This window comes from Triticum aestivum, chromosome 7A (genome assembly GCF_018294505.1).
Source record: "Triticum aestivum cultivar Chinese Spring chromosome 7A, IWGSC CS RefSeq v2.1, whole genome shotgun sequence".
Lineage (NCBI taxonomy): Eukaryota > Viridiplantae > Streptophyta > Magnoliopsida > Poales > Poaceae > Triticum > Triticum aestivum.
Genome location: NC_057812.1, coordinates 231,855,590 through 231,883,002, shown reverse-complemented (window position 1 = coordinate 231,883,002; position 27,413 = coordinate 231,855,590).

The following is a 27,413-nucleotide window of genomic DNA, read 5'->3' as shown; positions in this document are numbered from 1 at the left end:
TGCACACGCATCTGCATATGCGCACGGCTGCGCTCGATTGCAAGCCCGTGGCCCTTCTTCGTCTTGCCGCCGCTGTGACCAAGGTGACCTCGAGTCTTCCGCGCACCTAAGCCTTTTGCATGATATCTCCTCACAGCGCATCAACATCCCTTTTCCGCACGCCCGCCGGTGCTCTATAGCCTCTGTAGTCGCCTTCTTGATCGAGTTCGCCGCCGGCAGAGATTCTTGTGCGTTCATGGAAGGTCAGGGCTTGGCCTTGTCATCATTTCAAAGGGCGCCGTGCTCCTTCTCTATCGAGATCAAAGCGCTAGCCCAGTTGGTTAGCCACACGCGCTCCCATTTGGGAGGTCGTGGGTTCGAGGCCCAGGCGCCCCAGTTTTTGCCCTCTTTTCCATTTCTTTTGCATAGCCACTTGGGCCGAATCCTCATGTGGGCCGCTGCACCTTGATGCTTCGGGCCCGTGCATGTTTTTTTTTACCTGTGGATTTGTTTAATTTCCGGTGCATTGCATATTTACATATTTGCCACTGTTTTACATTGTCTATAGTTAAATATGCATGCATCTAAACTAAACGAACCATATATGGAAAATGCTTAGTTTTTCATCTAGTTTCATAATATGCAACTTTCATCCATGTTTAAAATGTTTAAAATGTTGTTTGGTTAAATTTGCCTAAATAACTTATTAAAATGTTTTAATTCATAACTTAATAACCGTAACTTGGAATTTAATAAACTTTATATGTAAATGGGGTAGTAAAATGCCTAGTTTAACATGGTGGACTCACTTTGCATGTTTAATAACTCTAAAATTGTGTTTAGGATAGAACAGTACCATAACCAAAATATGCACATGAGGATTTTTCCGGACTTGTTGTTTGTTGTTCCGGCCTCATTTAAACTTGCCTAGATAGGTAGTTTTGTTGTGCTTCACCCTCTTGCCATGTAAATTAACATTTAATATTTTGGGTACATAACCGAGAGTGAACTAAATAATTGTTGTGGTGTCTCGTCAATATGCAACTCGTTGCAGATTGAGCTCCACTTAATTTGTAGTGTTGTTTGTGCACTTTGCCATGACATGCCTATTTAAACCGGACATGCATCATACTTGATTGTGCATCATGCCATGTTTATGTGTTGGTTGTTTACTATGTTGTTTGCTTCTTTCCGGTGTTGCTTCTTCGGGTTGGTTCCGATAACGTCATGTTTGTGAGGATCCGTTCGACTTTGTCCGTTTGTCTTCTTCATGAACTCGTTCTTCTTCCTTGCGGGATTGCAGGCAAGATGACCATACCCTCGAAATCCCTTCTATCTTTGCTTTCTAGTTGCTTGCTCTATTGCTATGCTTATGCCGTGATACCTACTACTTGCTTATCATGCCTCCCATATTGTTAAGCCAAGCCTCTAACCCTCCTTGTCCTAGCAAACCGTTGTTTGGCCATGTTACCGCTTTGCTCAGCCCCTCTTATAGCATTGTTAGCTGCAGGTGAAGATTGGAGTTTGTTCCACGTGGGAACATGGATATTTTGTTGGGATATCACAATATCTCTTATTTAATTAATGCATCTATATACTTGGTAAAGGGTGGAAGGCTCGGCCTTATGCCTGGTGTTTTGTTCCACTCTTGTCGCCCTAGTTTCCTTCATATCGGTGTTATGTTCCCGGATTTTGCGTTCCTTACACGGTTGGGTTATAATGGGAACCCCTTGACAGTTCGCCTTGAATAAAACTCCTCCAGCAAGGCCCAACCTTGGTTTTACCATTTGCCTCACCACCACCTACTTTTCCCTTGGGAGTCTCTCTCTCGAGGGTCATCTTTATTTTAGCCCCCGGACCAGTGCTTGTCTAAGTGTTGGTCCGAACCGGGCAGCCTACGGGGCCACCTCGGGGAAACTCGAGGGATGGTTTTACTTGTAGCTTGACCTATCTGAGTGTGCCCTGAGAACGAGATATGTGCAGCTCCTATCGGGATATGTCGGCACATTCAGGCGGCTTTGCTGGACTTGTTTTACCATTGTCGAGGATGTCTTGTAACCGGGATGCCGAGTCTGATCGGATTGTCTTGGGAAAAGGAATATCCTTCGTTGACTGTGAGAGCTTGTGATGGGCTAAGTTGGGACACCCCTGCAGGGTTTTGAACTTTCGAAAGCCGTGCCCGCGGTTATGGGCAGATGGGAATTTGATAATGTATGGTTGTAGATAACCTAAAGTTGATCTTAACTAAAATACATCAACCGCGTGTGTAACCGTGATGGTCTCTTTCCGGTGGAGTCCAGGAAATGAACACGGTGTTGGAGTAATGCTTGACGTAGGTTGTTCTAGGATCACTTCTTGATCATAGTTGTTCGATCATGCCTTTGCCTTCTCTTCTCACTCTCTTTTGCGTCTGTTAGCCACCATTTATGCTAGTCGCTTGCTGCAGCTCCACCTCATACCTTTTACCCTTCCTATAAGCTTAAATAGTCTTGATCGCGAGGGTGTGAGATTGCTGAGTCTCCGTGACTCACAGATACTTCCAAAACCAGTATGCAGGTGCCGATGACACCGTGCGGGTGACGCAACCAAGCTCAAGGAGGAGCTCGATGGAGTTCGTGTTCGTTTTGTTGTTCTCTTCCCAGTTGATCGGTAGTGGAGCCCAGTTGGGACGATCGGGGATCTATGTAGCATTGGGGTAGTCTTCTTTTATTTTGGTTCCGTAGTCGGACCTTGTGTGTATCTGGATGATGTAATGCTTTATTCATGTATTGAGTGAAGTGGCAATTGTAAGCCAACTATGTATCTTTTCCCTTATTGTATTACATGGGTTGTTTGAAAAGATTACCTCACTTGCGACATTGCTTTCAATGCAGTTATGCCTCTAAGTCGTGCTTCGACACGTGGGAGATATAGCCGCATCGAGGGCGTTACAACTTGGCATGTGGAAAAATTACTCATAGCATACTTAAAATCATGTAATTGGAGCATCACCAAAAGAGGCATAGACTAGTCAATAACAAGCTCACAACATGGCATCGTGAAGTTAACAGAAAACTGGAACATCATTTAGCCATGTTCATGGCAATGAAAACATATGCTACAAGACATATATGAGGCATCAAAAGGCATGGAATGATATAGCATAACATGGACATTAAAAGATGTCAACTAGGCATCTCCAGATTATGCATGGAATTGATGGTAGTATCAAGTTAACATGAAAACATATTCTAACAGTTACAGACTTAGCAAAAATCACTAAGTCTCAGAAATCAGCAACATCAAGTAGCACACTTCACAAGCTTGTGCTAGTCACCACAAGGCACATAAAAATACATGGATGGCACCACTTTAAAGATAGCATGAAGATGCTCCTAAAACATGTAGACATGATGCTCAAAAGATAAACACACAAAATGCTCTCAAAAAGACAAATCAGCAAGTTATGACAATCTTCAGCAGTTAACATCATATAGCACTCTTGCAATAATGATTAAGGCATCAAGATTAACAGTAACATGCATGCAAACAACACCAACATGTAGAGCATTCAGAGATGAACAATTTGACATATCATACACGCAAAACGGAGCAACATGCACATAGTTATGATATGACAAACATGCACACATAATATCGCCAAACCAGGGACTTAGTGGGAGAATTCGACCTCGAGGTGAACTGGGCGGACAAAGTCCGGAGTGGGCCGGACGTGTCCGATGGCTGGGGCTCTGCGGTCAACGGCTCGGGTGGCGGCTGCAGACATCGACGGCGGCTTCGGCGAGGCCATGTCAACGGAGGGCGAAGTCGCTGGCAATGCGGCGCGGCACAGAGGGGTGGCGAGCTCCGGTGGGTCGCGGTGGAGGCACGCGCTGGGAGCGGTGGAGGCGGCGCGACCGAGCGCGGTGGAGGTGGCACGGTCCGGCGAGCGGACACGGCGACAGCGGCGGGGATGGCGCGCAGGCGGGCAACGTAGAGGCAAGGCGGCGGCGCGGAGCATCGGGCGGCGGCACGCAGGCGAGATCCAGGCCCGCCGTGGCCCGGGGCGGGCCAGAGATGGGCTCCGCAGGCCCGGCGGCGCGGAGGAGAGAGAGAGGGCCGGCGGGGTGATGTGGCGGCTGGCGATTGGTTGAGGGCGGTGGAGCGGACGTGTCCGGTGGCAGAGTGGACATGTCCGATGTGCGGAGGAAGAGGGAGGCAAGGGTTTCGTCCGCGAAAATGGAGGGGAGGTGTTTATATAGGTAGATGGAGCTAGGAGAGTCCAAATGAGGTGCAGTTTTCGCCCACACGATCGTGATCCAATGACGGAGAGCATGGAGGGGGTTTAGATGGACTAGTGGGCTGTTGTGGAGGGGTGATGGGCTACAAAGAAAAGGAGGGGTTTCAGTTAGCGCGGTTAACCGTTGGGGCATCAAACAATCTCCAAATGGAACGAAATTTGACAGGCGGTCTACCCGTGATGTACCAAGGCCACTCGACAAATCTTTGCCCATTCCGAGAACATTTTTTTCCCGTTCACGAAACAATATTTGAGAGGGGCGACGGTTCCAAGTGTGAGAGTCAGATTCCGAAATGGACAACAGTGGAAGTGACCGAATGCAAGAGATGAACATGAATGCAAATGAGATGCACATGATGACATGGCAAAGTGCAACACGCAAGCAAAAGACATGGCAATGACGGCGAATAACTGGAAGACACCTGGCGCATCGGACTTGGGTGTTACAATACCCATAGGATTTCTATATGTTGTTCTATAAGCCCAAAGTGCATCATCTAATTTCTTAGACCAATTCTTCCTGGGCCTATTGACAGTCTTTTGCAAAACTGATTTTATTTCTCTATTGCTAAGTTCAACTTGACCACTAGACTGAGGATGATAAAGTGATGCAATTCTATGGTTAACATCATACTTGGCAAGCATTTTACGGAAAGCACCATGAATAAAGTGTGAACCACCATTAGTCATTAAATATATAGGGACTCCAAACCTTGGGAAAATAACTTCCTTAAGCGTTTTAATAGAGGTGTTGTGATCAACACTACTAGTTGGAATAGCTGCTACCCTCTTAGTAACATAATCAACAACAACCAAAATATGTGTATACCCATTAGAGGAAGGAAAAGTTCCCATATAATCAAATCCACAAACATCAAATGGTTCAACATCAAGTGAATGATTCATAGGCATTTCTTGACGCTTATCGATATTACCTATTCTTTGACATTCATCACAAGATAAGACAAAGTTAGGAGCATCCTAGAAAAGAGTATGCCAATAAAATCCAGACAGCAATACCTTGTGAGCAGTTCTGTCTGCCGCATGATGCCCTCCATAAACTTCGGAGTGATATTTCCATAGGATTTGGGTCCGCGTTCTAGGAATGGGGGTACCCAAACTTGCCTGCCTGGGGCCCACGGCGTGGCTCCGTCGACGGCCAGGTACGACGCTATTGGTGTCAAAACCAGCTGATCTCGGGTAGAGGGTCCTGAACTGCGCGTCTGAGGATCGATGGTATCAAGAGACAAGGGACACGATGTTTACCTAGGTTCGGGCCCTCTTAATGGAGGTGATACCCTACTTCCTCCTTGATTGACTTCGATGAGTATAGGGGTTACAAGAGTTGATCTACCTCGAGATCATAATGGCTAAACCCTAGATGTCTAGCCTATATGATTATGACTACCTCTACAGACTAAACCCTCCAGTTTACATAGACACCGGAGGGGCCTAGGGTTGTACCAAGTTGGTTTACAAAGAAAGGAAACTACACATCCGATCGCCAAACTTATCGTCTACGCAAAGGAGAGTCCCATCCGGACACGGGGGAAGGCCTGCTATCTCATATCTTCACGGCCCATCAGTCGGGCCCATGTCACATATCCCGACCATCCGAGGACCCCTTAATCCAGGACTCCCTCAGTAGCCCCCGAACTTGCCTTCAATGCCGATGTAGTATCCGGCTTTATGTCTTCGGCTTTGTAAGGCAGGTTCTCCATTATACTTCAGATTGACGATAGTTCAACTCCATATTAAATATCATGTTTCTTGCCGCCCTCGCCCCAGCTTCCACGTGTATAACGAATGCGATCGGTCTAGGTATCTTTTACAAATAACCCCTTGACCATGCAGGGATGGATTTTATTTAAGGAGATTGGATGTCAGATGCCATTCCACACCACACGGAATTCCTTAGAACCCGCCACAGGAAATCGTCCAAACATGGCCGGCACTCCTATCTCCTCCTCACGTCCCCACGGCCCTCAAAAAAGTGACTGGGAAAGCTACTTGGTGTCACACGCCCATCTGAATGAACTTCAGAGGCAGGGATATCTTCCTCCCACGGACCTAGTCTCTGTTCGGGCTGGGTTATCTTCCCTTAATGGCGAAGCCCTGGCGGAGAATTTCCCCAATCCTTCTAAAGAGGAGCGGGTGTACTTCGTTTCTTTCCTTATGAGAGGCGTAGGATTCCATATCCACCCTTTCCTTAGAGGTCTCCTGGAGTATTATGGCCTCCAACTGCACAATGTGACGCCAGGTTCCATCCTGCATATCGCAGGCTTCATTGATCTCTACGAGCTGTTCCTAGGCTGTGAGGCCCATTTCAAGCTATGGCAGAAATTTTTCTGCCTTGTCCCCCGCTCCCAAAAGGGATCTATATTCGAGGTGGGCGGTGCCAAAGTATGGCGCATAGCCGGGACAGGATACTTGTCCGGCACTCCGAAGAAGGCACCCGAAGAGTGGCCCTCAGAATGGTTTTATATTGAAGACGTCGTTCTTCCGGACCCAATCTGGCGCGGTCTTCCCGAATTCTCCAGCGCTCCTTTAAAGAAACGCGCCAGCTAGTGTCCCCGAAGCCTCGAGGAAGGAGATAGTGCAGATGTTGAGAGGTTGGCAAGCAAGATCAAAGTTCTTGCCAACTCCGGTCTGTCTATAATCGAGGTAATGGCGATTTCAATAATGCAATGCGTTCAGCCGCTCCAATCCAGAGGGTTTCCCATGTCTAAGCAAGGGTATAGAAAATTTTGCCGCCATGGCTACCATCTTAGCCGACCTTTACAAAGGGGAGAAGGAAGACTTCACTCTCTTGAAATATCGGGAAGGTTTTTCCATGTATAACCCCATCGACTGGGTGAGTTTTTTTAATTATTGGCCTTACTCAACCTTATTCCATAGTCATGCTAGTAGAATTTAATCCGGCTACTTTTAATAGGAATGGAGAAAGTTCGTCGAGGGGGTCTACAGCCCCGCTCCGTAGCCACAGGACCATGTTCGGGACCTGGATCCTGGATATGAAGAAGATCCGGATATATTCATAGAACTTAAGGAGGGGGTCTTCTATCAAGCAAGCTACGACGGCACAGAAGTGTCCATTATAGCTGATTACCCCGGCCTTCTCCCCTCCTCTCATGTAAGTACCCAGGAGACGTCTCCTCCAAAAGAGTTTTCCCGTTGCGCCTCACCCGCCGCACTGTCTCATGCTCCAAAGGGGTGGCGCTCGTCTCGCCGAGCTGTATCAAAGGTGTCCTCTAAGAAGGCGGTGTCCGCACAAGGCGAGTCTTTGAAAAGAAGGGCAAACAGTGATACTACCGAGCCCCTACCTTCACCAAAGATGTATAGTTTTTAACATGCACTCGGTGGATAGACCAAATTGTGATGTTTTCTGCTGGGCCATTTTTTAGGAAGAGCATACGCCGAACTATATCCGGGGACCTCGCCGGTCATGCGTCGACCAATCCGGCCACGGACCCTGCCATAAGGACTAGGGTTGATATGGGAAAAATTCCAGATTATGATCTCCAAGAGGATTCAGATAATGTATCCATCACCAATTCCGAAGTGGAGAGCGCGATGAATCATCGGCGGCAGAAAGAGGCCATGCACGACCCAAGTTTCACTGAAGAGGCGTTCAATGTCCTCAGCTCTGTGGATGAATATATCCGAGCTTTTTGGGATGGACTTGCCGGAGCCACTCACCAGCTTTTAGAGGATATGCATGTAAGAACTTTGTGTAGATTCAATAATCATGTGCGAGTAGCCCCCGAGACTTGAAGCAGCTGGCCCAACTGATTTAAGGGTCGTTATATCATCAGGTACTCACGGAGAAAAATAGCATGCTATCCAAGGAGCTTGAAGAATTCTAGACAAAGCTAACTGTTGTTACCGCCGAACTGGAATATTTGAAGAAATCCCAGAAGGCACCGGATGGTAAGCACAACACTATCCAGAAAATACGATTCTGCGCCAACGATGATTGTTAAATATGCATTGGTTTATCTTTAGCTACAGGATTAGCCCATCAATTGGGGGAGATGTTGAAGGCTGCTCAGGCGAACAAACAACACACCGAGGGGCAAGAAACCGCTGGTCAATGTGTATTAACATGGACCATTAATGAAAGGAACAAGCTACTGGATGCCAACATCAAGCAAGCCGAAGAGCTAAAGGACGTATGAGCCCAACTGCCAGATGCCTTGAAGGAGAATAGAAAGCTGAAAGGCAGCATATTCAGTATGTCCCTTAACCTAACTTTCATAAGATCCCCTGATGGAATGTTTTACGAGATTTGTTCCTGTAGGTTTGTTAACTGGGCGGCCCGGAGGAGAAGTGTCAGGATTTCAAGGCGACTTGCTACAAGAGCTATCCAAAGTGCATGAGCGAGCTCGAAAAGCAATGAGGAACATGGCTAAGGCTTTATGGCCATCCAATTCTCCTCCAGGAATGATGGGGGAGCTCACGGAATTATTCAAGGGAGATCGTCTTCGTTTTGAGCTGTGGAAGGCATCAGCATGTCGAGAAGGTGCATGAGAGGCATGGGCCATGGTGAAAACACAGTATACCGGACTTGATCCGAACCATATGGCCCGGGTCGGACCTCGGGGATGTGACGACCCCGATTTGACCGTACACTAATCATACACGCAAACGTGTACGATCAAGATCAGGGACTCACAGGAAGATATCACAATACAACTCTACAAATAAAAATAAGTCATACAAGCATCATATTACAAGCCAGGGGCCTCGAGGGCTTGAATACAAGAGCTCGATCATAGACGAGTCAGCGGAAGCAACAATATCTGAGTACAGACATAAGTTAAACAAGTTTGCCTTAAGAAGGCTAGCACAAACTGGGATACATATCGAAAGAGGCGCAGGCCTCCTGCCTGGGATCCTCCTAAACTACTCCTGGTCGTCGTCAGCGGTCTGCACGTAGTAGTAGGCACCTCCAGTGTAGTAGGAGTCGTCGTTGACGGTGGCGTCTGGCTCCTGGGCTCAATCATCTGGTCGCAACAATCGGGTATAGAAAGGGGGAAAAAGGGGGAGCAAAGCAACCGTGAGTACTCATCCAAAGTACTCGCAAGCAAGGAGCTACACTACATATGTATGCATTGGTATCAAATAGAAAAGGGGTGTCATATGTGGACTGAACTGCAGAATGCCGGAATAAGGGGGGGATAGCTAGTCCTATCGAAGTCTATGCTTCTGGCCACCTTCATCTTGCAGCATGTAGAAGAGAGTAGATGGTAAGTTCACCAAGTAGCATCGCATAGCATATTCCTAGCCGGCGATCCTCCCCTTATCGCCCTGTTAGAGAGCGATCACCAGGTTGTATCTGGCACTTGGAAGGGTGTGTTTTATTAAGTAACCGGTTCTAGTTGTCATAAGGTCAAGGTACAACTCCAAGTCGTCATGTTACCGAAGATCATGACTATTCGAATAGATTAACTTTCCTGCAGGGGTGCACCAGATTTCCCAACACGCTCGATCCCCTTTGGCCGGACACACTTTCCTGGGTCATTCCCGGCCTCGAAAGATCAACACATCGCAGCCCCACCTAGGCACAACAGAGAGGTCAGCACGCCGGTCTAAATCCTATGGCGCAGGGGTCTGGGCCCATCGCCCATTGCACACCTGCACGTTGCGAACGAGGCCGGCGAGCAGACCTAGCCTCCCTTATACAAGAGTAGGCATTCCAGTCCAACCCGGTGCGCGCCGCTCAGTCGCTGACGTCAAGAAGGCTTCGGCTGATACCACGACGTCGAGTGCGCATAACTGTTCCCACGTAGTTGCTTACTGCGTATAGGCCAGTGGCAGACTCATATCAAATACCCAGATCTCGTTAAGCATGTTATTTTGAAGTATCAGCGGACGCCGACCAGGGCCAGGCCCACCTCTCTCCTATGTGGTCTCAACCTGCCCTGTCGCTCCGCCACAAAGTAACAGTCGGGGGCCTTCGGGAACCCAGGCCCACCTCTACCAGGATGGAGCCACCTGCCCCTTCAGCCCCCAACATCGGAATCACTTGTGGGTACTCAACGAGCTGACCCGACTTTAGTCACCACCTGTATAGTATGTATATTTGTATGTATATACCCGTGATCACCTCCCGAGTGATCACGGCCCGATAGTATAGCATGGCAGACAGACTAGAATGTAGGGCCACTAATGAAGTACTAGCACTCTACACTAAGCATCTAGGATTGTAGGTAAGGTATCAACAATTGTAGCAACAATGACAGGCTATGCAACATAATAGGATTAACGGAAAGCAGTAACATGCTACACTACTCTAATGCAAGTAGTAGAGAAGAATAGGCGATATCTGGTGATCAAGGGGGGGGGCTTACCTAGTTGATCTGGAAAGAGAGAGGGGTCATCAGCACCGTAGTCGTACTGGGTAGTAGCGGCGTCGGTCTCGGTGTCTAGCGAGAGAAGAGGGGGAAGAAACAATAAATATTAAGCAAACAGATGCATAGCGATGCATGACATGACAAGTAGCGGTGCTAGGGGTGCCCTAACGCGGTAAGAGGTGGTACCGGTGAAGGGGGGAAACATCCGGGGAAATATCCCCGGTGTTTCGCGTTTTCGGACAGATGAATCGGAGGGGGAAAGTTGCATGTTCGCTATGCTAGGGATGCGTGGCGGGCGAACGGGTTGCGTATCCGGATTCATCTTGTCGTTCTGAGCAACTTTCATGTACAAAGTTTTCTCATCCGAGTTACAATTTATTTTATATTAATTTCTAAAGTTTAAAAGATTTTCTGGAATTGTTTTTAATTCGAATATTAAACTCTAAAGTGCAGTCAACCCAATCAACCTAGTCCACTTTTGACTAGTCAACATGACAATGTAGACCACATGTCATAGGCTTAGACATTTTTAATCTAATTTATATTTTATCTAATAGTAGGGTCCATATGTCATATACACTACACCTAACCACTAATTAGCCTAACTACTGATTAGCTACTAACCTAAATAGGGCGGTCTCATCCAGAGACGCAGCCAGCCACACACACATGGCCGCACACACACACAATCAGCCACGGTCTTGGCCATGGCCAGCCGCAAGCAGCAACGCAGCAGCAATGTAGAGTAGTAGCACGTAGCACTAGTTGGCATCGGAACAGCAGCTAAGGGCATCTCCAGCCGTTGGCCTCCCAGGGGGCGCCTAAAATCGCCGCCTGGGGGTGAGCCGGTGCAAAAATTGGGCCTGGGGACGAATTGGTCTCCAGCCGCCGGCCCCAGGGCCGCCCCCAGCCACGTTTTAAAATAAAAGAAGTTCGGCGAAGTTCGGCTTAAACACGATAAATTTCGGCCAAACACGAGGAATTTCGGCCAAACACGATAAATTTCGGCACATTTCGGCGAAGTTCGCGGATTTTCATTACGTAACACATATACATAAACTAATCTAAAGGAAAAACTGGCTGAAGTCGCCGCCGTCGCCGCCATCGTCGTCGTCGGCCTTCTCCTCCTTGAGACGAGCGTCCCTGCTGGACCCCTGCCCGGCGTCACCATGTCGGACTGGTGCCGGCGCATCGTCGTCGTCATCGTCGCTGTCGCAGATGACGACGACTCCGTCTTCGTCGCGGCCGCGTCGACGCTCCGCGAAGCGAAGCAGGGCGGCGCGCTGGCGCTCCTTCACCTTCTCCAGGCGCTCCTTCTCCATTGCCATGGAGTCCCTGCGCGCCCATTCCAGGGCTGCGTCATCGTCGTCGAGCTCCGTCGTCACCGGCGCGGCCGGCTCCTTCTTCACCGGCGCGAGCCCCGGCTCCGTCTTAACCGGCGCGAGCCTCGGCTCCATCTTTGGCTTGACGAAGCGCGGAGGAGGAGCCGACGAGTAGGCGCGCCGGCCGCCCTCGTTGATGACGATGCCGGCGCTGCGAGTGCGCCGGCCGACCGGCGTCTCCGCCGCGGGCTCGGCCTTCACGCCGAGCGGGGCCGGAGTGCCGGAGGAGTGCGACGAAGACTGGGAGGAGGAAGAAGAGGAGGAGGACCCAAACCTCCTTGGCGCCCATGGCCCAGCGCGTCGGTGCGGCGCCGGGGAAGCCGCCCTCGCCCGGTACGCCAACGGCGGGTCGTTGCCGCCCTCGAGGTACGTCAGCACGGCCTCGAGTGTGCAGCCGGGGATGCCCCACCACAGGCGGCGCCCCTCGCTGTTCTGTCGGCCGCCGAACACCGGCGCGCCGTTGATGGACGCCAAGCGCTGCTGCTGGCGGCGCTCGAAATACGCCGCCCAGGCCGCGTGGTTGTGAGCGGCGTACTGGGGGAGGGAGAGTTGGGCCACGGTGAGGGAGGCGCGCACAACCTCGACTTCCTCAGCGAAGTACGTCGGCTTCGCCACAGCATTGGGTGAAACGGGGGAATGGGCACTCCCCCGGCGCTGAGCCTCCACCCCGTCGGCCCGGCGCGCATGTCCGGCGGCGCCGGGATGTTCGCCTAGAACAGGAGCCAGGACTCCTGTTCGCGGAGCGAACGGCGGCCGAAGCCGTTGGCTGCTGCCTCGTCTCCGGGGAAGCGTTCCGCCATGGCGACGGGCTCGGGAGAGGTATAGAGATAGAGGGAGGGGCTGGGCGGCGGCGCTCGGGAGAGGTAGGGAGATAGAGGGAGGGGCTGGGCGGCGGCAAGGGGCGGGGCTGGTGTGGGCACAGGCGAGTGCAGGCCACCGGCTAGATAGCCGCGCCGCACCCGTGTGTACGCATGCGAGGGAGGGGAGGCGTTAGTGCGCCGTCCAGTGACGCGCCGCCCGTGATGAGGAATCAATGGCAAGGCTGACCGGCGGGAGCCTTGGCATCGATTCCCCGTGGGAACCGAGGCCGTTGGGGAAAGACGAGGCGCCGTGTTGCTGACGCAGCGGGCCCGCGGCTTTTCGCGCCAAAACAGCTCGCCCCGGTGCCCCCGGGCGCCCCCCAGCGCGCCGGGTTCGGCCTGGGTCCGCCGGCGCTGTTTTCGGCCCGGGCCGGCGAAAATCGGGCTCCTGGGGGCGTGACTGGGCCGTTTTTTTGGCGCCGGCGCAACAAAAGCTCCTGGGAAGGCCTTCCTGGGGGCGCGGCTGGAGATGCCCTAAGCCAGCAAGCAGCACAACATGGCTCGGCACCAGCAGTAGTCAGCAGCATCGCAGCTAAACAGCAGAGCAGAGTAGCGGCAGGACGAGCAGCGGCAGCGATGTGGGCAGAGCGCGCACGGGCGGCAGCAAGCGTGGCCAGGAGTGGGCGAGCGCAGGCGCGAGCGGCCAGAGACGAGCATGGGCGGAGCGAGCTCCTGTCACGATGGTCAAGCGTGGAGGCTAACTATACGACGACGGATCGAGGTTGGAGGAGGGGGAATCGGACAAGATGCTCACCACGAGCTCGATGGAGAGGTCGGGGAGGCCGGAGATGGACCAGAGTGATGGCATCGACCGCGAGGTGGTGGCGGCCCAGTGGAGGATATGGCGATGGCGTCGGCTACGCGGCGCCCCGGCTTAAGCTAGAGCTCGGGGCGGACGAAGATGGCCGTGTGGACCTCCTACACGTGCTCCCATGCGACGGCGGCGATAGTGGCCATGGTAACGACGGGGAGGCAGCGGTGACCGCACCAAATCCGTGTTCAAAATCGAGTCGAAGAAGAGAGGGGCGAAGGGGGATCGAGGGGGCACTGGTCGAGGGCGAGCTAGGGTTTTTGACGGACATGTTTTATAGGCCGGGGGGCTACGTGTTGGCCATCCATGGCTAGTGTGCCATGGATGTGCGCCACGTCTGGCTCTGCCTCCTCTGGCGAGAGGAAAGGGAAAGGCCGGCCAGATGGGCTGGGCCTGGAACAGGGATAAAGATGGGCCACGTGCACACGGGGCTTTCCCCATTTATTCATTTTTGTGCAAACTTATTCAGCTCCGGTTTTGCAATTGATTTAGATGTCAAATGATGTTTGTTCTAGTCCAAACTTTGTACATAAATACTGAGTAACATACCAGAGATGCACAAAAAGTTTCAAGCTAAATGGAATTGTTTGTCTATTTTTAGAAATAGAGAAGGGGCAATTATTTTGCTGCTCGTACAGTTTTAATCAGGCTAGAGGCCTTTTAATAACCCAAAAGTTGTTGGTTGTTACATGAAAATTACTTAGTGAAAATTTTCCACCCATCGAACATTTTTATTTAATAGTTTGAAGAAATAATTTTTTGACTTGTTATTTGAATTTGAATTTGATCTTAGTTTGAAACAAGTGAGGTTTAGCAAAAGTTTAATTATGATGACCTGGCATGATTAGCAAGGGTTTATTGTAGCTTAACTATCAGGGTGTCACAGGGGACCAGACAGACATGAAATGCTAGTTAGCTTAGTGTACGATCAAGTAAAGATAGCCGCCAAATTATCACAATAGAACTGTAAACTAGACAACCTGATAGATGGCATACATAAAGAGTAGGCGTGTGATTTCATGTAACAACACACTTTATCATTAAGCTTATCTCCGACCGAATTGTAAAAGATTGTCATGGTAGACCTTCCGCTTCGACCTCCGAAACCCAAAGGTTGGAGTGTTTCCGAATACTATACCTATGGGAAACACCAAGTATGTTAGGAAACCAGGCGATCCGGTCATAGTGCATGAACAGACAAACTGTATTCGGGGAGCTATGTTATATTACGTTTTAACGTAAGAAACATCTTCTAGAGAGAATAGTTCCGTTAAGGTTTTCTCTCCCTGGGTCAGCATGCCTTATGTATACATGCCTAAGCCGTGGTGCGAAAGAAATTTATCTCAACATGCACACATGCCACATCATCAAAGGCCCACCACTACATGCATGAGAAAAACTTTTCCATTGTTAGTTGATCTCATGCACACCTTTCACCTCACCACACATGCCACCTCATCAAAGGTCCAGTCAACATGCATGAAAAAAGTTTTCCATTATGTTATGCCACTTATATTCAAAATATTTTCTGACTACACAATAATTAAATACAACATATAATATTTATTTTTAGCTTTATTCATATATTATTAAATCAACGATGGAAGCTTCATACAATCAAATCACTGAAATATATTGCAATCCATTCCCGCAGCAATGCGCGGGGTATTTTCTAGTTTTTATAGTTTATATTGCCGCGAAGGCAGTTCGTCATTTGTCCGCCGACCAATTATTCCCTTAAGAACACTAGATGTCGTCTTCACCCGTCTGAGGTACATGCCCGGATGACCCGGTTGTAACAATCGCAGAGGTGCTCCCTTTATGCCCTAGCCGAACAAGCGAGAACATAGGGCATAAGCACAGGAGCCAGGCAACCCATCTTAGCAAAAACTTAAGTCATAGAGGTGCATATAATAGTGAAGACATGACGTATGTGAGAAAACAACATATATATGGTGAGCTTTATGCTCAAAATAATAAGCTTCTATTGAAGGAAGCCCCCAGTTATGATGGGGTGTGTACATTTAAGGATGCATACCCCTCAAGTGTGCGGCTTACTTGAACACATGCTAGACATCGTAAGAAAAAAACAGAAAAAGAGGAAAAATGAAAAAGGAGAAAATGGGTATGAACCAAGGTATGTGTCAGGACTCAGGCGTAGAATCCTCGGAGTCGAGCAGCGTTCCATGGGTTCGGCTCTAAGCGACTGTCTGATGCATTGCGAAGGTGATAGGCTCCTCTAGTGAGAACTTCATCTATAATGAAGGGACCCTCCCATTTGGGCTTGAGCTTGTCCTTTTTCTTCTCTGGTAGCCGCAGAATGAGTTCACCGACATTATAAGTCTTTGCTCGTACTTCTCTCCTTTGGTATCTTCGAGCTTGTTGTTGATAAAGTGTGGAACGGGCTTTTGCGATGTCGCGCTCCTCCTCCAGGCCATCTAGGTCGTCCTGCCGATCGAGCTCGGCCTCTCTCTCCTCATACATGCGCACTCGAGGTGAGTCATGAATAATATCGCAAGGCAAGACAGCCTTTCCGCCATACACCATGAAGAATGGTGTGTATCCGGTCATGCGATTAGGCGTGGTCCGCAGCCCCCAGAATACGGAGTCAAGCTCCTCACCCTAGTGTTTGTCTGACTCCTTTAGGGATCACACTAGTCAGGGTTTGATGCTGCTCATTATCAGGCCATTGGCCCGTTCAACTTGACCGTTTGTTTGGGGGTGATATACGGAGGCGTAATCGAGCTTAATGCCTAGATTAGCGCAACAAGTTTTCACCTCGTCGGCTGTAAAGTTAGAGCCGTTGTCAGTAGTAATGTTGTGTGGGACACCATATTGGTGTATGACACCGGATATAAAATCTATCACCGGTCCGGCTTCAGCCGTTTTGACTGGTTTGGCCTCTATCCACTTAGTGAATTTATCTACCATAACTAGCAAGTATTTTTCCTTATGGCTTCCCACTTTAAGCGGTCCTACCATGTCGAGCCCCCAGACCGCGAAAGGCCAAGTAATGGGAATTGTTCATAGGGCAGTGGGCGATATGGCTTTGATTGGCAAAAAGTTGACATCCGACACAGTGTTGTACGAGGTCCTGTGCATCTGCTCGGGCCGTGGGCCAAAAGAAACATGTACGGAAGGCCTTACTTATAAGGGCCCGAGCTGCGGCATGATGACCGCCAAGACCAGCATGTATTTCGGCTAGGAGCTGTCGTCCCTCCTCTTTGGATACATCTTTGAAGGACTCCGATAGTACTTTTCTTGTAGAGCTCGCCTTCATCGACTTTGTAGGCTTTAGAGTGTCGAACTATGTGACGGGCCTCGTTTTGGTCATCAGGGAGCTCCTGCCTACTGAGGTAGGCTAAGAAGGGTTTGGTTCATGGGGCGATCACCGCCATGATTATATTGGCGGAAGGCGTTGGTTCGGTTCCTGAGCCCCTGATGATATCCGAATCGTGTTAGGCATCCGAGGGTGTGGTCGGCGCCAGACTGGAATTTCCACTCTCGTCTTGCCATACCATGGATGGCTTGAAAAGCCTTTCCACAAAGGTGTTGGGTGGGACGGGGTCGCGTTTAGCACCCATTCGAGCAAGGATGACCGCTGCTTGATTACTTTCTCAGGCCACATGATGAAACTCGAGTCCCTCAAACCGAGCTGATATTTTGAGTACGTGATGTCTACTACACAACATTCTTGTTGTAGACGTTGTTGGGCCTCCAAGTGTAGAGGTTTGTAGGACAGTAGCAAATTTCCCTCAAGTGGATGACCTAAGGTTTATCAATCCGTGGGAGGCGTAGGATGAAGATGGTCTCTCTCAAACAACCCTGCAACCAAATAACAAAGAGTCTCTTGTGTCCCCAACACACCCAATACAATGGTAAATTGTATAGGTGCACTAGTTCGGCGAAGAGATGGTGATACAAGTGCAATATGGATGGTAGATAATGGTTTTTGAAATCTGAAATTATAAAAACAACAAGGTAGCTAGTGGTAAAAGTGAGCAAAAACGGTATTGAAATGCGTTGAAATAAGGCCTAGGGTTCATACTTTCACTAGTGCAAGTTCCCTCAACAATAATAACATAATTGGATCATATAACTATCCCTTAACATGCAACAAAGAGTCACTCCAAAGTCACTAATAGCGGAGAACAAACAAAGAGATTATGGTAGGGTACGAAACCACCTCAAAGTTATCCTTTCTGATCGATCTATTCAAGAGTCCGTAGTAAAATAACACGAAGCTATTCTTTCCGTTCAATCTATCACAGAGTTCGTACTAGAATAACACCTTAAGACACAAATCAACCAAAACCCTAATATCACCTAGATACTCCAATGTCACCTCAAGTATCCGTGGGTATGATTATACGATATGCATCACACAATCTCAGATTCATCTATTCAACCAACACAAAGAACTTCAAAGAGTGCCCCAAAATTTCTACCGGAGAGTCAAGACAAAAACGTCTACCAACCCCTATGCATAAGTTCACGAGGTCACGGAACTCGCAAGTTGATCACCAAAACATACATCGAGTGGATCACGTGATATCCCATTGTCACCACAGATAAGCACATGCAAGACATACATAAAGTGTTCTCAAATCCTTAAAGACTCAATGTGATAAGATAACTTCAAAGGGAAAACTCAATTCATCACAAGAGAGTAGAGGGGAGAAACATCATAAGATCCAATTATAATAGCAAAGCTCGCGATACATCAAGATCGTACCACCTCAAGAACACGAGAGAGAGAGAGAGAGAGATCAAACACATAGCTACTAGTACATACCCTCGGCCCCGAGGGAGAACTACTCCCTCCTCATCATGGAGAGGGCCGGGATGATGAAGATGGCCACCGGGGAGGGATTCCCCCCTCCGGCAGGGTGCCAGAACGGGTCTAGATTGGTTTTCGGTGGCTACGGAGGCTTCTGGCGGCGGAACTCCCGATCTATTCTGCTCCCTCATGTTTTTAGGGTATATGGACATATATAGGTGAAAGAGGTCGGTCAGGGGACCCACGAGGGGCCCACGAGGGTGGGGGCACTCCAAGGGGGTAGGGCGCGCCTCCCTGCCTCGTGGCTTCCTCAAAGCTTCCCTGACGTCTACTCCAAGACTCCTGGGTTGCTTCCGTTCCAAAAATAACTCTCCCGAAGGTTTCATTCCGTTTGGACTCCGTTTGATATTCCTTTTCTTCGTAACACTGAAATAGGCAATAAAACAACATTTTGGGCCGGGCCTCCGGTTAATAGGTTAGTCCAAAAAATAATATAAAAGTGTATAATAAAGCCCATAAACATCCAAACGGGTAATATAATAGCATGGAACAATCAAAAATTATAGATACATTGGAGACGTATCAAGCATCCCCAAGCTTAATTCCTGCTCGTCCTCGAGTAGGTAAATGATAAAAACAAATTTTTTGATGTGGAATGCTACCTAACATATTCATCAATGTAATCTTCTCTATTGTGGCAACAATATTCAGATCCATAAGATTCAAGACAAAAGTTTAATATTGACATAAAAATAATAATACTTCAAGCATACTAACAAAGTAATCATGTCTTCTCAAAATAACATGGCCAAAGAAAGCTATCCCGACAAAATCATATAGTCTGGCTATGCTCTATCTTCATCACACAAAATATTTAAATCATGCACAACCCCGATGACAAGCCAAGCAATTGTTTCATACTTTTGATGTTCTCAAGCTTTTTCAATCTTCACGCAATACATGAGCGTGAGCCATGGACATAGCACTATAGGTGGAATAGAATAGTAGTTGTGGATAAGACAAAAAGGAGAAGATAGTCTCACATCAACTAGGCGTATCAACGAGCTATGGAGATGCCCATCAATAGATATCAATGTGAGTGAGTAGGGATTGCCATTCAACGGATGCACTAGAGCTATAAGTGTATGAAAGCTCAACAAAAGAAACTAAGTGGGTGTGCATCCAACTTGCTTGCTCACAAAGACCTAGGGCAATTCGAGGATGCCCATCATTGGAATATACAAGCCAAGTTCTATAATGAAAGATTTCCACTAGTATATGAAAGTGACAACATAGGAGACTCTCTATCATGAAGATCATGGTGCTACTTTGAAGAACAAGTGTGGTAAAAGGATAGTAGCATTGCCCCTTCTCTCTTTTTCTCTCATTTTTTTGGGGCCTTCTCTTTTTTATGGCCTCTTTTTTTCTTTTCTTTTTTCTTTTTTGTCCGGAGTCTCATCCAAACTTGTGGGGGAATCATAGTCTCCATCATCCTTTCCTCACATGGGACAATGCTCTAATAATGATGATCATCACACTTCTTTTTACTTACAACTCAATAATTACAACTCGATACTTAGAACAAATTATGACTCTATATGAATGCCTCCGGCGGTATACCAGGATGTGCAATGACTCATGAGTGACATGTATGAAAGAATTATGAATGGTGGCTTTGCCACAAATACGATGTCAACTACATGATCATGCAATGCAATATGAAAATGATGGAGCGTGTCATAATAAACGGAACGGTGTAAAGTTGCATGGCAATATATCTCGGAATGGCTATGGAAATGCCATAATAGGTAGGTATGGTGGCTGTTTTGAGGAAGGTAAATGGTGGGTTTATGGTATCGGCGAAAGTCACGTGATACTAGAGAGGCTAGCAATGGTGGAAGGGTGAGAGTGCGTATAGTCCATGGACTCAATATTAGTCATAAAGGACTCACATACTTATTGCAAAAATCTATTAGTTGTCGAAACAAAGTACTATGCGCATGCTCCTAGGGGGATAGATTGGTAGGAAAAGACCATCGCTCGTCCCCGATCGCCACTCATAAGGAAGGCAATCAGTAAATAAATCATGCTCCGACTTCATCACATAACGGTTCACCATACGTGCATGCTACAGGAATCACAAACTTCAACACAAGTATTTCTCAAATTCACAATTGCTCAACTAGTACAACTCTAATATCACCATCTCCATATCTCAAAACAATCATCAAGTATCAAACTTCTCTTAGTATTCAATGCACTTATATGGAAGTTTTTTTTCTTGCCATGTTGTTCTAAAGTACTCTCAAAATAATATAAGTGAAGCATGAGAGATCAATTATTTCTATAAAATAAAACCACCACCATGTTCTAAAAGATACAAGTGAAGCACTAGAGGAAATGACAAACTACTCCGAAAGATATAAGTGAAGATCAATGAGTAGTCGAATAATTATGCAACTATGTGAAGACTCTCTGACATTTAATAATTTCAGATCTTGGTATTTTATTCAAACAGCAAGCAAAACAAAATAAAATAAAATTACGCTCGAAGAAAAACACATATCATGTGGTGAAGAAAAATATAGCTCCAAGTAAAGTTACCGATGAACGAAGACGAAAGAGGGGATGCCATCCGGGGCATCCCCCAAGCTTAGGCTCTTGGTTGTCCTTGAATATTACCTTGGGGTGCCTTGGGCATCTCCAATCTTAGGATCTTTCCACTGCTTATTCCATAGTCCATCGAATCTTTACCCAAAACTTGAAAACTTCACAACACAAAACTTAACAGAAAACTCGTAAGCTCCGTTAGTATAAGAAAATAAATCACCACTTATGTACTGTTGTGAACTCATTCCAAATTCATATTGGTGTAATATCTACTGTATTGCAACTTATATATGGTTCATACCCTCCGATACTACTCATAGATTCATCAAAGTAAGCAAACAACACATAGAAAACAGATTCTGTCAAAAACAGAACAGTCTGTAGTAATCTGTATCGAACGTATACTTCTGGAACCACAAAAATTCTAAAATAAATTGCTGGACGTGAGGAATTTATCTATTAATCATCTTAAAAAATAATTAACTAAATAGCACTCTCCAATAAAAAATGGAAGAAAATCTCGTGAGCGCTAAAGTTTCTGTTTTTTACAGCATGATCGCAAAGACTTTCCCCAAGTCTTCCCAAAGGTTCTACTTGGCACAAACACTAATTAAAATCATAAAAAAATCAATCATAACAGAGGGTATATGAATTATTTATTACTAAACAGGAACAAAAATCAAGGAACAAAAATAAAGTTGGGTTGCCTCCCAACAAGCGCTATCGTTCAACGCCCCTAGCTAGGCATGATGATTTCAATGATGCTCACAAAAAAAAGATAAGAATTTAAACATAAAGAGAGCATCATGAAGAATATTACTAGCACATTTAAGTCTAACCCACTTCCTATGCATAGGTATTTTGTGAGCAAACAACTTGTGGGAACAAGAATCAGCTTGCATAGGAGGGTAAAACAAGCATAACTTTGAAACTTTAAGCACATAGAGAGGAAACTTGATATTATTGCAATTCCTAAAAGCATATGTTCCTCCCTCACAATAATTTTCAGTAGCTTCATGAATGAATTCAACAATATAACCATCACATAAAGCATTCTTTTCATGATCTACAAGCATAGAAAATTTACTACTCTCCACATAACAAAAATTCTTCTCATTCGGAATACTAGTTGGAGCAAACTCAACAAAATTATTATCATGTGAGGCATAATCCAATTGAAAACTAAAATCATGATGACAAGTTTCATGGTTATAATTATTTTAATAGCATACAAGTCATCACAATAATCATCATAGATAGCAACTTTGTTCTCATAATCAATTGGAACCTCTTCCGAAATGGTGGAATCATTACTAAATAAAGTCATGACCTCTCCAAATCCACTTTTATAATTACCACAATAAGATTCAACATCCTCCAAAATAGTGGTATCATCACTTCCTAAAGTTGACACTCTTCCAAACCCACTTTCATCAATATAATCATCATAAATAGGAGGCATGCTTTCATCATAATAAATTTGCTCATCAAAACTTGGGGGACAAAAAATATCATCTTCATCAAACATAGCTTCCCCAAGCTTGCGGCTTTGCATATCATTAGCATCATAGATATCCAAGGAATTCATACTAACAACATTGCAATCATGCTCATCATTCAAATATTTAGTGCCAAACATTCTAATGCATTCTTCTTCTAGCACTTGAGCACAATTATCGGAATCCTTATTCTCATGAAAGATACTAAAAAGATGAAGCATATGAGGTACCCTCAATTCCATTTTTTAGTTTTCTTTTATAGACTGAACTAGTGATAAAACAACAAACAAAAAGATTCGATTGCAAGATCTAAAGATATACCTTCAAGCGCTAACCTCCCCGGCAACGGCGCCAGAAAAGAGCTTGATATCTACTACACAACCTTCTTCTTGTAGACGTTGTTGGGCCTCCAAGTGCAGAGGTTTGTAGGACAGTAGAAAAATTTCCCTCAAGTGGATGACCTAAGGTTTATCAATCCATGGGAGGCGTAGGATGAAGATGGTCTCTCTCAAACAACCCTGCAACCAAATAACAAAGAGTCTCCTGTGTCCCCAACACACCCAATACAATGGTAAATTGTATAGGTGCACTAGTTCGGCGAAGAGATGGTGATACAAGTGCAATATGGATGGTAGATAATGGTTTTTGTAATCTTAAATTATAAAAACTGCAAGGTAGCAAGTGGTAAAAGTGAGCACATAAGGTATTGCAATGCGTTGAAATAAGGCCTAGGGTTCATACTTTCACTAGTGCAAGTTCCCTCAACAATAATAACATAATTGGATCATATAACTATCCCTTAACATGCAACAAAGAGTCACTCCAAAGTCACTAATAGCGGAGAACAAACAAAGAGATTATGGTAGGGTACGAAACCACCTCAAAGTTATCCTTTCTGATCGATCTATTCAAGAGTCCGTAGTAAAATAACACGAAGCTATTCTTTCCGTTCAATCTATCATAGAGTTCGTACTAGAATAAAACCTTAAGACACAAATCAACCAAAACCCTAATGTCACCTAGATACTCCAATGTCACCTCAAGTATCCGTGGGTATGATTATACGATATGCATCACACAATCTCAGATTCATCTATTCAACCAACACAAAGAACTTCAAAGAGTGCCCCCAAGTTTCTACCGGAGAGTCAAGACGAAAACGTGTGCCAACACCTATGCATAAGTTCACGAGGTCACGGAACTCGCAAGTTGATCACCAAAACATACATCAATTGGATCACGTGATATCCCATTGTCACCACAAATAAGCACATGCAAGACATACATCAAGTGTTCTCAAATCCTTAAAGACTCAATCTGATAAGATAACTTCAAAAGGAAAACTCAATTCATCACAAGAGAGTAGAGGGGGAGAAACATCATAAGATCCAATTATAATAGCAAAGCTCGCGATACATCAAGATCGTACCACCTCAAGAACACGAGAGAGAGAGAGAGAGAGAGAGATCAAACACATAGCTACTGGTACATACCCTCAGCCCCGAGGGAGAACTACTCCCTCCTCCTCGTGGAGAGCGCCGGGATGACGAAGATGGCCACTGGAGAGGGATTCCCCCCTCTGGCAGGGTGCTAGAACGGGTCTAGATTGGTTTTCGGTGGCTACGGAGGCTTCTGGCGGCGGAACTCCGGATCTATTCTACTCCCTCATGTTTTTAGGGTATATGGACATATATAGCGAAAGAAGTCAGCCAGGGGAGCCACGAGGGTGGGGGGCGCGCCCAGGGGGGTAGGGCGCGCCTCCCTGCCTCGCGGCTTCCTCGAAGCTTCCCTGACGTCTACTCCAAGACTCGTGGGTTGCTTCCGTTCCAAAAATAACTCTCCCAAAGGTTTCATTCTGTTTGGACTCCGTTTGATATTCCTTTTCTTCGAAACACTGAAATACGCAATAAAACAACATTTTGGGTTGGGCCTCCGGTTAATAGGTTAGTCCCAAAAATATATATAAGTGTATAATAAAGCCCATAAACATCCAAAACAGGTAATATAATAGCATGGAACAATCAAAAATTATAGATACGTTGGAGGCGTATCAGTACGTCATTGCGGTAGGCCACCATGTTTGGATCTTTTGCATCAAATTCTCCGTTTATTTGGGATATTGCGAAGTTCGAGTCCCCACGTACCTCTAGGCATTGTATGCCCATAAAAACAACCATCCGGAGACCATTTAGTAGTGCCTCATATTCGGTTGCGTTATTGGAGTCCGTATACATGATTTGTAATACGTAACGGACTGTGTCCCCTGGGGGGGATGTTAGGATGACACCAGCACCCAGCCCGGCCAACATCTTAGAGTTGTCGAAGTACATCACCCAGTTGGAGTATGTGCCGTACTCTTTAGGGAGTTTGGCTTCTGTCCATTCGGCGATAAAGTCGGCCAACACCTGAGATTTAATAGCTCGGCGTGTCTTGTATGTTATTTCAAATGGTAAGAGCTCGATGGCCCATTTTGCAATGCGGCCGATGGTGTCTCAATTATTTATGATTTCATTGAGTGGTACCTCGGAGGCCACTGTGATCGAGCACTCTTGAAAGTAGTGACGCAACTTCCGAGATGCCATGAAAACCGCATATGCTATCTTTTGATAGTGCGGGTATCAGGATTTGCATGGTGTGAGGACCTCCAATACATAGTATACTAGTTTTAGGAGTGGGAACTTGTGTCCCTCTTCCTCTCATTCAATGACGAGTACAGCGCTCACCACCTGGTGAGTTGCAGATATATACAGCAGCATAGGTTCGCTGACATTAGGTGTGGCAAGGATTGGGTTGTTTGCTAACAATGTTTTTATTTCTTCCAACCTGCTTGTTGCCGCATTCATCCACTGGAAGTGGTCGGTACGTCGGAGCAGGCGATATAGTGGCAGCGCCTTCTCTCCCAATCTGGAAATAAAGCGGCTCAAGGCTGCCACACACCCAGCTATTTTTTGGACCTGTTTTAGGTCTGTTGGTCTTGCCAACTATGACAGGGCTCGGATTTTGGCCGGATTTGCTTCAATTCCTCTATTGGAAACAATGAATCCGAGGAGCTTTCTGACCCGAATGCCGAAAACACATTTTTCTGGATTGAGCCGTATGTCATTGATAACCCAAAAGTATAGGGGATCGCAACAGCTTTTGAGGGTAGAGTATTCAACTCAAATTTATTGATTCGACACAAGGGGAGCCAAAGAATATTCTCAAGTATTAGCAGCTGAGTTGTCAATTCAACCACACCTGGAAACTTAGTATCCGCAGCAAAGTGTTTAGTAGCAAAGTAATATGGTAGTGGTGGTAGCGGCAACAAAAGTAAAGACAGCAAAAGTAATATTTTTGGTATTTTATAGTGATTGTAACAGTAGCAATGGAAAAGTAAATAAACGTAAACCAGTATATGGAAAACTCGTAGGCACTGGATCAGTGATGGATAATTATGCCGGATGCGGTTCATCATGTAACAGTCATAACATAGGGTGACACAGAACTAGCTCCAATTCGTCAATGTAATGTAGGCATGTATTCCATATATAGTCATACGTGCTTATGGAAAAGAACTTGCATGACATCTTTTGTCCTACCCTCCCATGGCAGCGGGGTCCTATTGGAAACTAAGGGATATTAAGTCCTCCTTTTAATAGAGAACCGGAACAAAGCATTAGCACATAGTGAATACATGAACTCCTCAAACTACGGTCATCACCGGTAGTATCCCGATTATTGTCACTTCGGGGTTAACGGATCATAACACATAATAGGTGACTATAGACTTGCAAGATAGGATCTAGAACTCTCATATATTCATGAAAATACAATAGGTTCAGATCTGAAATCATGGCACTCGGGCCATAGTGACAAGCATTAAGCATAGCAAAGTCATAGCAACATCAATCTCAAAACATAATGGATAATAGGGATCAAACCCTAACAAAACTAACTTGATTACATGATAAATCTCATCCAACCCATCACCGTCCAGCAAGCCTACGATGGAATTACTCATGCACGGCGGTGAGCATCACGAAATTGGTGATGGAGGATGGTTGATGATGATGACAGTGATGAATCCCCCTCTCCGAAGCCCCGAACGGACTCCAGATCAGCCCTCCCGAGAGGTTTTAGGGCTTGGCCGCGGCTCCGTATCGTAAAATGCGATGATTTCTTCTCTCCTATTTTTCTCTCTCCGAAAGCAATTATATAGAGTTGGAGTTGGTGTCGGAGGGTCTCAAGGGGGCCCACGAGGTAGGGGGGCACGCCCTAGGGGGGGCGCCAGAAGGGTGTGGGCCCCCTGGTCTTCATATTTGGCGAGGATTTTTTATTATTTGTTCTAAGACCTCCCGTGGAGTTTCAGGTCATTCCGAGAATATTTGTTTTCTGCACATAAAACAACATCATGGTAATTCTGCTAAAAACAGCGTCAGTCCGGGTTAGTTCCATTCAAATCATATAAGATAGAGTCCAAAACAAGGGCAAAAGTGTTTGGAAAAGTAGATACGACGGAGACGTATCAACTCCCCCAAGCTTAAACCCTTGCTTGTCCTCATGCAATTCAGTTGACAAACTGAAAGAAAGAAAGAAAAACTTTTACAAACTCTGTTTGCTCTTGTTGTTGTAACTATGTCAAGCCAGCATTCAAGTTTTCAGCATAAATCATAACTAACCACATTTGCAATAATTCTCAGGTCTCACAATTACTCATATCAATAGCATAATCAACTAGCAAGTCATAATAATAAATCTCAGATGACAACACTTTCTCAAAACAATCATAATATGATATAACAAAATGGTATCTCGCTAGCCCTTTCTGAGACCGCAAAACATAAATGCAGAGCACCTTTAAAGATCAAGGACTGACTA